The sequence below is a fragment of the Podarcis tiliguerta genome (assembly GCF_965153285.1).
Source record: "Podarcis tiliguerta genome assembly, chromosome: 3".
NCBI lineage: Eukaryota > Metazoa > Chordata > Lepidosauria > Squamata > Lacertidae > Podarcis > Podarcis tiliguerta.
Window position 1 is genome coordinate 2,370,494 of NC_139536.1, and position 15,066 is coordinate 2,385,559.

The 15,066-nt window shown below is 47.3% G+C and overlaps 1 long non-coding RNA gene across 1 annotated transcript in view; it reads left to right on the top strand.

Annotated features, from left to right (window-relative positions):
• The first annotated feature begins 1,174 nt into the window (after positions 1-1,174).
• LOC310674019 overlaps positions 1,175-15,066 on the top strand; it is a 69,313-nt gene continuing 55,421 nt past the window's right edge. Inside the window, exon 1 of the long non-coding RNA XR_014509321.1 lies at positions 1,175-1,250. This is a non-coding gene — a long non-coding RNA (uncharacterized lncRNA). The remainder of the gene's footprint in view (positions 1,251-15,066) is intronic.

Consider the following 15,066-nt stretch of genomic DNA (forward strand, 5'->3'; position numbering starts at 1 on the left):
TCCACATCTTGGCTGCTGGGTTTGAACTTCAGGCTCTTGGGAAAGGTATTGGGCAATGTGGGATAATACCCTCCAGATCAGCTTTGGGTGGTGCCCAGGGAGAAGTTGGGGACAACCTGTTGAGTTGGAGAGGGTGGTGAGCGAGCCCAAGCAGAAATGTTTCCATAAGATTCTCAGGACTGATCCTGAGAAGAGCCCTGCAGCTGGGAGAGGCCAAAGGAACTTACACCTGGGCCCCCAAGCAGGTGTGGTGTTGGGAGATTACCTGGCTCTTGGGCATGGACTGCATGAGAACACCTCCATCAGGGCTGGACTATTTCCCCCAAAAACATTTTGTATCTCAGCTGCATGTACTTTCTGCAACTATGCATGATTTGGAACAGAGCGGTCCTTCCAAGTGTTCTCCTTCCATGAATTCCACAAGGCAGTTCAATCAAGTAATGTGCACCAAAACGCATTAAGTGGTGTAATATGTATCCATATGGGTGAAAATAACATGCAAAAAAAGGGGGGAGGCTTGCTGCCAGGACCCTGGCCCCATGCTGAATGGCTGCCCAGCCAGTGTTTGGGGGTGCACCTGCCAGGAACAGCCATGGCCAGGCAGGCTCCCCCCTTGGTGTGGGCAGGTGAGGAGGCAGCACAGCATGGCCCTGTGAACCCTCAGTGCCCCATGCCTGCCTAGCAGTGATGGGGTCTAGAGTTGGGCTAGAGGGAAGTGTTTTGTTCACCCTCTGCCCCCAGGCCCTGGTCCCACCTGCAGAGCACCCCCCCCCCAAGGGAAATCAAAAGATGCCGTGCCACTGTGAGCAGAGAGCATGACACAAACCAGCAGATTCACTTTCTGAGTTGTTCAACAGTGGAAGGGAGCCCTTCAGAAGGTGCCGGATTCTCCTTTGCCGGAGGTTGGATGGGCACCTGTCAGAGATGCTATAGCTGTGATGCCAGCATTGCATGGATTGGACTTGATGATCCTTGGTGTCCCTTCTGTGAACCTATGATTCTGTGGTCTTTGGCTGCTCCTTGGCACATGCCCTTCAGGGCTTGCCACATCCATCCTGCAAACAACGGTTGGCATCCCACAAGTTTTCATCAGTCCTCCATCCACCTATAAGTAGGGGGAGCTTTCCTTCCCCAGTCAATTGCACTTCCACTTGGCTTCTGGTACCTCCATGATTCCCACCAACCTCCAGCCATGAAGATCTTTTGTCTCCTCTCTATGGCTGTCCTCTTCTTGATGCTGCTGGCTCCAGGTAAGGCGTTCTTCTCAGATGCTTATTGTCTGAGCAGCTTCACAGCACTCCACTGTATTCAATTTAAACCTGCCTCTGAACATCACTTGCTCTGACTCCCAAAGAGGTGGGATCTTGCCCCTCTGTCCTCCTGGAGAAGATCCTAAATGGGACTTCAGATGGACCCTGCGAGTAGAGGATGCTGGACTCGATAGGCCCCCTTTGGCCAGATCCACCAGCCATTCTCTTCTCATTACCTCATTTATATGATCCACGGAACCTCTTGCTTTCAAATCTGCAATAATGCACTTCAGTAAACTCAGCTCTGCGGTGGATAAAAGAACGGGCCAGTTTCCTGGGCAAGGGGGCTTCTCTCTCCCAGTTTGCCAGTGGCCGCCCAGGGAAGCCAGTGACTCTGACGCAGCCTTCCCAACCACCTTGGCTCAGACCCTGTCCTGGAGGTGCAGGGAGGCAGCAGAAGGGACTGACTCTGTGCTCCAGCCCTGCATTCTTCCTGCACCAGATTTCCCCAACCTGGTGCCCTCCGGGTGTCCAAGCCAGAGGGGCTGTTGTGGAAGAAGTTGTGGAAGGTGTAGGAGGTCAGTCCTGAGAGACAGAGCCTTCACAGTCTTCTTTTTCCTCCTCCAGATTTCACCAGAGGCCAACTTATTTGCTTTCAGAGATGTGGACAGCAGAATGGGATAATGCAAATTGTCAGGTGCCGGCCACCCCGAAGGCCACGCTTTCGGTGTGGTCTCTGGGCGTGTTGCCTTTAAGGTGAGTTAAATCAAATCTTAGTTTTCCTCAAAAATGTAGTCAGTTGTGTTTCATGACTCCAAATGCATGTGACTCACCTCTCTGTTCCCCCCCCCCCACTCCATTTCTCTCTTAATCTTTACATTCACTGTGAGGGGGAACAATATTAATGTGCACACTGGGGGGTGACAACCCTTTCCTCTCCCCTTACTGCCCCCATGAAAGCTCACTGACGCCTCAGCCAAAACTCCCCTTAGCCTCCCTTGGCTGAAAGAACAGCTCTTCCTAGTGTGAGAGGGTGGGGGCTCAGTCACTGACCCTCCTCAAATAGCAAAGGCAACCTGTGTGAAACATCCCTGTGAAGGTGGTTATTGAATCACAAAATTGTAGAGTTGGAAGGGAAATAATAATAATAGTAATAATTTTATTTTTTATACCCCGCCCATCTGGCTGGGTTTCCCCAGCCACTCTGGGCGGCTTCCCAAAAAATATTAAAATCCTGTAATACATCAAACATTAAAAGCTTCCCTAAACAGGGCTGCCTTCAGATGTCTTCAAGTAGTTCTAGTAGTTGTTGTTCTCTTTGACATCTGGTGGGAGGGCGTTCCACAGGGCGGGTGCCACCACCGAGAAGGCCCTCTGCCTGGTTCCCTGTAACTTGCCTTCTCTCAGTGAGGGAACCACCAGAAGGCCGTCAGCACTAGACCTCAGTGTCGGAGAAGAACGATGGGGTTGGAGACGCTCCTTCAAATATACTGGACCGAGGCTGTTTATGGGTTAAATGCACACCAACATGCAGCAACACAATGATCTGCTCGAATGTGGGTTGCTGTTCACATAAAGAAGAAGGAAAAAGAACCACATTAGAAAAAAAGTGTGTATGGCAGCCAAGCCCTCCTCAACTCCCCCCAAGTGCATACAAGAAATGGCCAGAGGTCTCTCCTACTATCATAGAATAGAAATGTAGCATTGGGAGAGACTGAAGAGGTCATCTAGTCCAACCCTCTGCAAAACAGACCCTCTGTGTGCAGTTTGAACTCTGACAACAGCAGCTCTTCTGCCTCCCAGTTGGAGTCACTGGTCTGGGTTTTCAGTACCACCACCAACATCCATTTTCACCATGTTTCATCTCACAATCAGATAATTCTGCAGATCTCCGGCGCAAGACCTCTGGTGAAAGGAAGACCACCCTGCTCTCCTCTGATGTGCAGCTGCCTCGACTGCACCCCCATCTCTGCTGGGGAAGAAACCGCTTTGCTTGATGCTGCTGAAGGCGATGCTGGGAAGGAGTCAAGAGGGAGCCGTCCTGTCTGCCTGTCTACTCACGAGCAAGCCCCTTTGTGGCCAGTGGGGCCTGACCCCTTAGTAAGTGGGCTCGGGATTGGAGCTTGGATTTGGTTTGCCTGCAAAAATGCTTTAGCTTCTTCTTTTTAATAAATGCAAGCATTGGAAACCTTTGTGTTGGTTCATGGCGTGAAAACGTGTGCTGGGTTGAGGGTATTTCTTTTAGTCAGGCTCTCAGACTCTCTCTCTCTCTCTGCCAGTCAGTGGTGCCATCCAGGCTTTGTGGTTCTTTCCCAAACATGCCTTTGCACAAGGGCATTTCTCACATTGTAGGCCCCCACCTCCCCCGGGGGTCTCCCTGCCCCTTTCTCTGTGTCTCCCCTCCAACTGTCCCCCTTCCTTGGGCAGCTGCAGAGAGAAGGATGTTTCTGGCTTCTCTTTTGCAATCTCCACAGTAAGGGCAAACCCAGCAGTCAAGGTGGGGAACCTGCAGTCACAGGGCTAAGAGATGGAGCTGGAGAAAAGGGGCAAATAACACATTTTAGGATTCCTTGAAAATATTGTTACAAAGCACCCAAATTGCTCAGCATTGAGAAAACCCAGGAGTTTCAGTATTTGCCCAGCATTCAGTTTCCTTGAAGGTGAACGGAGACTTTGGTGCCTTTAGGAGTTATGGGTTTGTTTTTAACATATAGAGAGAGCCTGGGCATAAAATGGATGGGGTCACAGCATTAACATCCCACAAATCATCCTTTTTCTCCTGCTCCATCCCTGAATCTGTTTGAATGGAAAGGAATGTCTTTGACCGTGCTGCTCCCCAATTCCATGCACTGTCCCCCAATATCGCCTTCTGATCTGGGTCATGGAACTTTGAAGTGTCAGGCATAGCTCTAATGGCTTTAGCCCAAACGTAGCAGAGTTTTCCTGCACAGCAAAGAAGCTAGTTGAGGTGGAAATGACTAGTCAGCTAGACTCAGAATAACTATTTACAGGATTTATTAAAAAGGAAAAGAAAACAGCAGAGTTTCTGCATACAAAACAAAGCAAAATAAATCCTTTCTTTCTCTCTCTCTCTTAACCATACACAGCACTCCTACTCCTAACACACCTAACACACCAAACTGTGCTAGCATTCCTAGATAACAGAGCCTGAGTGCTGGTCGTTAACCAATCAGAGTAAGTAGTTTCTAGGTCAAGCAGACCTTGGCTTTCTGCCAAGAGTAAATTGACACTGCCTTGAGTTAATTGTGTGAAGCCAGAATCTGTAAGTTTCCATGAGAATCAATTAACAGAAACTGAACACCCCCTCACAGATTCTGCTGGACAATTAACATCAAATAACACCTATGTAGGAGATTATTTTTCCAGCAAACCTAAACTCTTGCACATTTGCTTGTTCTTTATCTTTGCCAATGGTTTAGTTAATACATCTGCTACATTTTCTTCACTTGATACATAAGTACATATGATTATATTGTCTTGTACACAGCAACGTACATTTTGGTATTTTACAGAGATATGTTTGGAACGTGATTTGAAACCCTCTGTTTTACTTAAGGTTATACAAGCCTGATTATCAATGTAAACTCGTACTGGTTCTCCACAATTTACATTTAAATCTGCTAACAAATGCTTGAAATAAATCACCTCGTTGCACAATTCACTCAATGCGGCGTACTCGGATTCCGTTGATGACACACTTACAATGTCTTGCTTGCGTGACCGCCAGCTAATTAAAGCTCCACCGACCATTATGACTAGTCCTGTGACAGATTTTCTATCTGGCAAATTTCCCCAATCACTATCACAATAGCAAACCAACATTTCATCCTCTGAAGAATTTAATTGTAACATATAGCCAATTGTCTGTTTGAGGTATCTCAGAACTTGTTTTACCCCTTTCCAGGCATTTAGTGTGGGTTTTGAGACCAATCTACTTAATATGCCTACTGCATAGCTAATATCAGGTCTGGACCACTGTGCTAGATACAATAAACTTCCAATTACAGAATGATATACATCAGGATGTTCAAATTCAGGACTCTCATCTATATGAAGTGTTTTTATGAAACCTGGATCCATAGGCACCACTGCCCCTTTGCAATCCTGCATCCTGTGTGTAGTCAGTAGTTGTTTAACTTTGTTCTGCTGACTAATTAGGCAGCTGCCATCTTGGGCCCAGCACACTTCCAACCCTAGATATGTCCTAACCGGGCCTAAGTCTTTCATTTTGAACTTACTGGACAATTGCTTGGCAAACCTTTTAGTTTGTTTATCAGTTTTGCAAGCATACAATACATCATCTACATAAATCAGACAAAACTCTTGATCACTGCCTGTACCACGTACATAAACACAATTGTCAGCTGTACTCTGCTTGAAACCAAATGACACTAAGGCCTCATGGAAACATTTGTTCCAAGATCTTGCAGCCTGTTTGAGACCATATAGAGCTTTGTTTAATTTCAACACTCTATTGGAACCTGTCTCATAACCAGGCGGTTCGGCTAGATACAGGTCTTCTGATATTGATGCATGTAAATATGCAGTCTGGATATCAAAATGGTTTAACAGGAGTTTTCTCTTTGCTCCAAGCGCTAGAATCAACCTTACACTTTCCGCCTTAGCAGTAGGGGAAAAAATCTCGTCATAATCTTTTCCAGGCCTCTGAGAGTATCCTTGAGCCACTAAACGAGCTTTGTATTTGTACTTTCCTGTCACCAGAGGTTTAAGTTTGTACACCCACCTGCAGCCTACAATCTTTGCCCCCTCAGGCGCTGCTACTGGTGTAAAGACCTTGTGCTCATTCAGAGAGGACATCTCTTCTTCCATTGCCTGTTTCCAGAGCTCTGCCTCCTCTTTTGGTAACTTTAACACCTCCTGAAAACTCTTGGGCTCTGCAATTACACTAAACACATTTGCAGTATCAGGAGAAAAACGCACCGGAGGCACTCCTTTGTTTTGTCTTTTAGATCTTCTGGGAGAAAATTTTTCTTCTGACCCACTTTCCTCCTCAGAACTACGACCTCTCTTTTGTTGCTTAGCGACTGGTCTCTGGCTAATCCCACTTTCTTGAGAGCTCTTATCTGAACTTTCCTCCCCCTCAGACTCTGATTCTCTATGTTTACCTTCAGAGTCATGAAGCTCCTGAGAAGGTTCAAACCAAACCTCAGTATTGGCATGTAGTCTCTCCCAGCCACTATGTTCACAAAAACTGGCATTCCTGGAGATCACAATGCCATTTGTCCCTTCAGCAAAGCGGAAACCTTTTCCCAGCTCCTGGTAACCCACAAACACTAACTGTTTGGTCTTAGGATCTCCCTTCTTTCTCATTTGTTTTGGAATTAATACCCAGGCTTTTGATCCAAACACATGCAAATGGTCAATTTTGGGTTTTTTGTGAAACAATTTAAAGTACGGAGTTGTACCTATTGTTTGATGGAAGAGCCTATTTTGGAGATAACATGCGGTGAGCATGCTCTCCCCCCAATAAGACATGGGCAAATCAGCATCATCAAGCATGGCAAACATCATATCTTGTAAAGATCTATGTTTTCGCTCTGCAACGCCATTCTCCTCTGGGGAAAAAGCGTTCGTTTTTCTATGCCCAATGCCACGCTTCTGTAACCAATCTCTAAAAGCATTTGACATAAATTCGCCACCTCTGTCCGTCTGAATCCTTTTGAGTTTAATGGACAGAAATCTTTCCACAAATGCCACCCAGCCTTTAAACTTAGTGAACACATCACCCCTATTCTTCATGGGAAAAACCCAAGAGTAACGCGTGGCGTCATCCACAATTGTTAATGAAAAACGCGATCCACCCCTGCTTACAGGAAATGGACCAATTACGTCCATGTGAACCAGCTGTAGCGGTGACTCACTAACTCTGTCACTTCTGGGGTAAGAGACTCTGTGGGTTTTAACCTTTTTACAAACATTACAATCAAGGTACTTGTTACAACTCTTTAAATCACCCCCATCAGCCAATTCAGACATTTTTAGTATACTTTTCCAGCCAGCATGCCCCATTTTCCTATGCAATAAGTGCACACAGTTGTCATGTATAGCTTTGTTATTCACTGCAGGCTGAGATTTACTGACTACTGCTGCAACTTGAGATCCTGCTTTAAGCCAAAACAAGCCTCCCTCAGACTTAGCAGTGCCTAAAATCTCACCAGCCTTCTTAATAATGCAACTGTCTCCTTCAAAATACACTTTAAATCCAGCTTTTAGCAAACAATCTACAGACATCAGATTGCTCCTTAATGAAGGTACATAAAGCACATTTTGCAGGCATTCACGAAGACAAGGAACAAAAACTGCACCCCCTGAAATCACTTCGGAAGTACTTCCGTCTGCTAGAGCCACCTGGCTGCGCTGTGCTGAGTTCTTGGAAACAAACAATTCATCTGAATTTACGATGTGCCGAGACGCTCCCGAATCGACCACCCAGACAGCTTGTTTCTCATCAGCAATCTTGACCTCTGCGGTCACCAGCTGAGCTGACTGTTTTCGTTTGAAGAATTTCTTTTTACGCTGCTGCTGCTGCTGCTGCTGCTGCTGCTGCTGATCTGGTCTCTGCTCCTGCACCGGCCACTGAGACTTGACCAACTCCGGACATTGTCGTTTTAGATGCGCTGAAGACCCACATCGGAAACAACGCCTAACAGCAAACGCTGACTCCTCACCGGTACGCTGCTTTTGCGTCACCTCTGGCACGGCATGAGAACTCCTTCCAAACCGCCCGCCTGTAGAAGCCTCTGCAGCAAACGACCTTTCTTGCCTCTTCTGCCATTCTTCAATCAAACGCCCAGTGACATAGCTGACTGATAAATCACGCTCCTGTAAACCTTCTAGAGACAAAACTAAATTATCCCAGCTTTCCGGGAGAGAACTCAAAATAATAGCCACCTTCTCCTGCTGGTCTAACACACAGTCTCTTTCCTGTAGCGCAGTAAACTTTAACTGTAAACTGTGTAGGTGTTCCTGCATTGTAACCCCAGGCTGTAACATTGCCTTGTACAATGCCTTGCGAATGAACAGCTTGGAAACCGCTGTCTCACGCACATGGAGTTCTTTAAGTGCTTGCCACACACCTCTAGCTGTCTTGATTCCCCTCACATACGGCAACTGGGAATCTTCCAGCCCCAAGACAATTGTGGCCCTTGCTCTTTGATCTTTATCGAGGTCTTCATCATCAGGCTTCGCAGGAAACTTACTCACCACTTGCCAGAGACGATCCCTCTGCAGCACTGCCTGCATGCGTTCCGACCACAGCAAGTAATTGGAGTCATTCAGACGCTCAAAAGCCATCTGAACTGGTTGTGAGGCCATCTTGAGAGCGATGTCCCTGGAACCCGGAACCAGCTACTCACGACCACTGAGGGAGAAAACAGGAACCACAGCAACCAGCATTCACACGCTGCGTCTGTTGTCCTTGTGTCCACTGCGTCACCAGCTCACAACAGTCAGGAACCAGCCAGTGTCCATCTGCTGCACCAACAGGAACAACAACTTCTGGAACTTCTGGAACCAACACCGTTGATGCTGACACCACCACAACTCAGGCTGGCAGCACAATGCCCATAACCTCATGGAACTTTGAAGTGTCAGGCATAGCTCTAATGGCTTTAGCCCAAACGTAGCAGAGTTTTCCTGCACAGCAAAGAAGCTAGTTGAGGTGGAAATGACTAGTCAGCTAGACTCAGAATAACTATTTACAGGATTTATTAAAAAGGAAAAGAAAACAGCAGAGTTTCTGCATACAAAACAAAGCAAAATAAATCCTTTCTTTCTCTTAACCATACACATCCTCTCTCTCTTAACCATACACAGCACTCCTACTCCTAACACACCTAACACACCAAACTGTGCTAGCATTCCTAGATAACAGAGCCTGAGTGCTGGTCGTTAACCAATCAGAGTAAGTAGTTTCTAGGTCAAGCAGACCTTGGCTTTCTGCCAAGAGTAAATTGACACTGCCTTGAGTTAATTGTGTGAAGCCAGAATCTGTAAGTTTCCATGAGAATCAATTAACAGAAACTGAACACTGGGCTCATCCCCAAGTTCACTGTTCTGCATCTGGCAGTTGCTTCACCCAGCTTTGCTGCCTGTGGGCATCCGATGGAGCAACGCTTGTCCATTAACTTGAAGCAAGACCAGGTGGGGAAATGGGACTTAGCCCTGTGACCACAGGTTCCCCACCTTGGCTGCTGGGTTTGAACTTCAGGCTCTTGGGAAAGGATGCTGAAGACATCTCATGGGGCCCATCTCTGTGGAGATTGCAAAAGACCAGCAACTGCCTGCTAAATGTTACAGGCACAGCCCAGACCAACAGCTCACGACTGGCACTCAGACCTCTTCCCCTTCTCCAAAATTAAATAGAAAAGCCTTGCCTTCACTTTGGGTGCCCACTTTTTGTACTTCCCCCCATATATACACTACAATGCACAGAATTTTAAACCAGTATCAGTCAGAACTATTGAAACAAAGCTTCCAGAAAGCAACACAAATACCATAAAAGCAGCACAACACACAAACACACACACACACACACAAATAGACAGCAGGGCAGTGCACAAAGTGTCCAGGAAAAGAGAAGGTGAAGGCTGCTTTTCCCTTGGAAAGATGGATCTGGAGAGCATGGTGTGGGATGTAAACACAGGAGCAGTCAATGACAACATTCCTAGAGTGTTAGAACATGGGGAGGGATGTCTGTCCAGCAAGCAGGTAAACTTCCTGGGGACGGACTTCCTCCGCATGTGACCAGAGGTGGGTGTGGCCTCACCTGTGCAGGTAAATGATAAAAGCACAGGGCAGGCAGCCATCTCTCTCTCTCTCTGCCATCTTCCATCGATGAGGAAACATCTAAGGATGCTCTCTTGGCTCCCAGCCAAGAGAGGAGATAAGGACTATCTTCGTATAAGATAGATTCTGAATGTATGTAACCTTTTTAAGCTGTCTGCCTTCTGGGATCATATTGTGAAGAGAACGTGAGTAAACTCTTTTATACTTTTATAAAGACTGTGTCGTGTCTTGTATTTTAAGAGGGAACAAAGGGGAAATTACCAGAGTAATTATTATAGAGGCTCTAGCGAACCTGTGCAGACGTTACCGTTGCGAACTTAAAAAGGGGAATGTTATAAACTCTGCTGATATTTTGGGAACTTGTTAGCACAAGTTGGATTAGGATATAATCTCACAATAAATCCTCTCCTGCACCCCAGAACATTCCCACACATGGAAGGGCATCAGAATCATTTGGTGCTGGACCGAGGGGGTTGTATCCAAGGCCACAGACTTCCACTTGTGGATGGGAATCCCAGCTCTTGTCCCCTGCAGACCCCACCCCATTGCATCCACAAAACAACCCTTTCCCCTCCCCAGGTGCCCACTTTTTGTAGCTCCCCCCATATATTCACAACAATGCACAGAATTTTAAACCAGTGTCAGCCAGAACTGTTGAAACAAAGCATCCAGAAAGCAACACAAATACCATGAAAGCAGCACAATACACAAACACACATATAGACAGCAGGGCAGTGCTCAAAGAGTGTCCAGGAAAAGAGAAGGTCAAGGCTGCTTTTCCCTTGGAAAGATGGATCTGGAGAGCATGGTGTGGGATGTAAACACAGGAGCAGTCAATGACAACATTCCTAGAATGTATATGTTAGAACATGGGAGGGATGTCTGACCAGCAAGCAGGTAAACTTCCTGGGGACGGACTTCCTCCACATGTGACCAGAGGTGGGTGTGGCCTCACCTGTGCAGGTAAATGATAAAAGCACAGGGCAGGCAGCCATCTCTCTCTCTCTCTGTCATCTTCCATCGATGAGGAAACATCTAAGGATGCTCTCTTGGCTCCCAGCCAAGAGAGGAGATAAGGACTATCTTCGTATAAGATAGATTCTGAATGTATGTAACCTTTTTAAGCTGTCTGCCTTCTGGGATCATATTGTGAAGAGAACGTGAGTAAACTCTTTTATACTTTTATAAAGACTGTGTCGTGTCTTGTATTTTAAGAGGGAACAAAGGGGAAATTACCAGAGTAATTATTATAGAGGCTCTAGCGAACCTGTGCAGACGTTACCGTTGCGAACTTAAAAAGGGGAATGTTATAAACTCTGCTGATATTTTGGGAACTTGTTAGCACAAGTTGGATTAGGATATAATCTCACAATAAATCCTCTCCTGCACCCCAGAACATTCCCACACATGGAAGGGCATCAGAATCATTTGGTGCTGGACCGAGGGGGTTGTATCCAAGGCCACAGACTTCCACTTGTGGATGGGAATCCCAGCTCTTGTCCCCTGCAGACCCCACCCCATTGCATCCACAAAACAACCCTTTCCCCTCCCCAGGTGCCCACTTTTTGTAGCTCCCCCCATATATTCACAACAATGCACAGAATTTTAAACCAGTGTCAGCCAGAACTGTTGAAACAAAGCATCCAGAAAGCAACACAAATACCATGAAAGCAGCACAATACACAAACACACATATAGACAGCAGGGCAGTGCTCAAAGAGTGTCCAGGAAAAGAGAAGGTCAAGGCTGCTTTTCCCTTGGAAAGATGGATCTGGAGAGCATGGTGTGGGATGTAAACACAGGAGCAGTCAATGACAACATTCCTAGAATGTATATGTTAGAACATGGGAGGGATGTCTGACCAGCAAGCAGGTAAACTTCCTGGGGACGGACTTCCTCCACATGTGACCAGAGGTGGGTGTGGCCTCACCTGTGCAGGTAAATGATAAAAGCACAGGGCAGGCAGCCATCTCTCTCTGTCTCTGCCATCTTCCTTCAATGAGGAAACATCTAAGGATATTCTCTTGGCTCACAGCCAAGAGAGGAGATAAGGACAATCTTCGTATAAGATAGATTCTGAATGTATGTAACCTTTTTAAGCTGTCTGCCTTCTGGGATCATACTGTGAACAGAACGTGAGTAAACTCCTTTATACTTTTATAAAGACTGTGTCGTGTCTTGTATTTTAAGAGGGAACAAAGGGGAAATTACCAGAGTAATTATTATAGAGGTTCTAGCGAACCTGTGCAGACGTTACCGTTGCGAACTTAAAAAGGGGAAAGTTGTGGATGGGAATCCCAGCTCTTGTCCCCTGCAGACCCCACCCCATTGCATCCTCAAAATCTATTCCAAGGTATTAGGCAATGTGGGATAATAGCCTCCAGATCTTGGTGGGGCCCAGGGAGAGGAGAGGATGCAGAACTCAGTTGGTGAAGTTGGGGACAACCTGCTGAGTTGGAGAGGGTGGTGAGGAAGCCCAAGCGGAAATGTTTCCATAAGATTCTCAGGTCTGATCCTGAGAAGAGCCCTGCAGCTGGGTGAGGCCAAAGGCCCTTCTAGTTGGGCCCCCAAGCAGGTGTGGTGTTGGGAGATTACCTGGCTCTTGGGTATAGACTGCGTGAGAGCACCTACATCAGGGCTGGACTATTTCCCCCAAAACCTTTGTACTTCAGCTGCATATCCTTTCCACAACTATACATGATTTGGAACAGAGCTGTCCTTCCAAGTGTCAACCAGCAATATTAAAATGAAGCAGTGTCAGGGCTGCCTGGGTGTGGGCCCCAGACAACAGAATGGCTGGGGAACGTTCCACGGGGGGGGGGGGGCGGCAATGCACTGCGGTACCCGATCTCTGTGATCACAGGTAGGAGGAGGAGTTACCCTAAGACCAGACCATGTCATTACTGAGAAGGTAGGTTTAGTCGTTGCTTGAAGACTATCCCTGCAGTGTTTTTTATGAAGTCATTAGCTTGCACCAGGCGTCCTATTGGGAAGACCCAGTTTTCTGAGTGCATGTTCTGGAAGTTGGGCAATAGGGGCAGTACAGGATTCTTATTGGTGTACCGACCTCCCCGCTGCACGAAGGATTCCATGCCTGAGCTGCTTCAGGTCGTGGCGGATGTTCTCCTGGCGACACCTAGTTTGGTTGTCCTAGGGGATTTTAACATCCATGATGACACAACCTTACAAGGGGCTGCTTGGGACTTTGTGGAAAGCATGGCCTCCATGGGGCTGTCCCTCCATGGGACTGTCAACTCACAGTCAGGGAAATGCTTTTAGACCTGCTATTCACCTCTCTGGATGTGGGTGATCTGACACAAAATAAAAGCAAAACAAAAGAAGTGCCATGGTCAGATCACTTCCTGGTGCAATTGGACTTCTATGCGACCCTTCCCCTCTGCAGGGAGGTTGGACCGATTCGGATGGTCTGCCCCCACCATGTACTAGATCCAACTGGTTTCCAGAGAGTGGTAGGGAATGTTTTATCCCATGTTGATGGCCTTATCCCACTGGAATGTGGAGTTAACCAGGGCTATTGAGGGCTGTCTGGCTCCATAGGGCCCTCTTCGATCACATGGAGCCTGGAGAGCCCATGGTTTTCCCCAGAGCTGAGGATGATGAAACAATCGCTGAGATGGCTAGAGCACTGGTGGAAGAAAACTCATTCTGAATCTGACCAGACACAGGTGAGAGCTCAACATTGGGCCTACCAAGTGGCAATAGCAACAGCGAAGAGGACCTTCTTCACCGCCTCTATTGCATCTGCAGATAACAGCAGTAGGAGACTCATTCAGGTGGTCCACAGTTTAACAGAGCCACCTGTGCCATCAGGGCCTGATAAGGCCCCCGAGATCTCCTGCAATGATTTTGCAAAGTTTTTTTGCAGATAAAATCGCTCAGATTAGGAAGGAGGTAGACTTTTCCGTGGGAGCAGGACTGGGGCGGGAGACTGCTAGAGTCCTGTCTAGTCAAGTTGCATGAGATCAATTCCAATCTGTTACCTCTGAGGACGTGGACAGATTGCTTCAACGAGTGAAACCGACCACCTGTCTCCTTGATCCTTGCCCATCCTGCTAATAAAAGTGTGCCGGGAATGGCTGGGCGATGGGCTCTGTGGGGTGGTGAGTGATGGAGCAAATGTGCCCCTGAAGGACCAGGTGCACAGCCTGGGAGTCATTTTGGACTCACAGCTGTCCATGGAGGCGCAGGTCAACTCTGTGTCAAGGGCAGCTGTGTACTAGCTCCATCTGCTATGCAGGCTGAGACCCTACCAGCCCATGAACTGTCTCACCAGAGTGGTGTATGCTCTGGTTATCTCCTGCTTGGACTACTGCAATGCGCTCTACGTGGGGCTACCTTTGAAGGTGACCTGGAAACTACAACTAATACAGAATGTGACAGCTATACTGGTGACTGGGAGTGGCCGTTGAGATATAATACCAGTCAGAATGTTTCCGAGCAAAATTCAAAGTGTTGATGCTGACCTTTAAAGCCCTAAATTGCCCCAGCCCAGTATACTTGAAGGAGCATCACCATCCCCATTGTTCAGCCCGGACACCGGGGTCCACCTCCGAAGGTCTTCTGGCGGTTCCCTCCCTGCGAGAAGTAAGGTTACAGAAAACCAGGCAGAGGGCCTTCTGGGTAGTGGCCTCTTCCCTGTGGAACACCCTCCCATCGGATGTCAAAGAAATGAACAATTACAGTGGTACCTCGGGTTACATACACTTCAGGTTACAGACTCCGCTAACCCAGAAATAGTACCTCGGGTTAAGAACTTTGCTTCAGGATGAGAACAGAAATCGTGCTCCAGTGGCGCGGCGGCAGCAGGAGGCCCCATTAGCTAAAGTGGTCTTCAGGTTAAGAACAGTTTCAGGTTAAGAACGGACCTCCGGAATGAATTAAGCTCTGAACCCGAGGTACCACTGTATTTGATTTTTAGAAGACACCTGAAGTCAGTCCTGTTTAGGGAATTTTTAATGTTTGATCT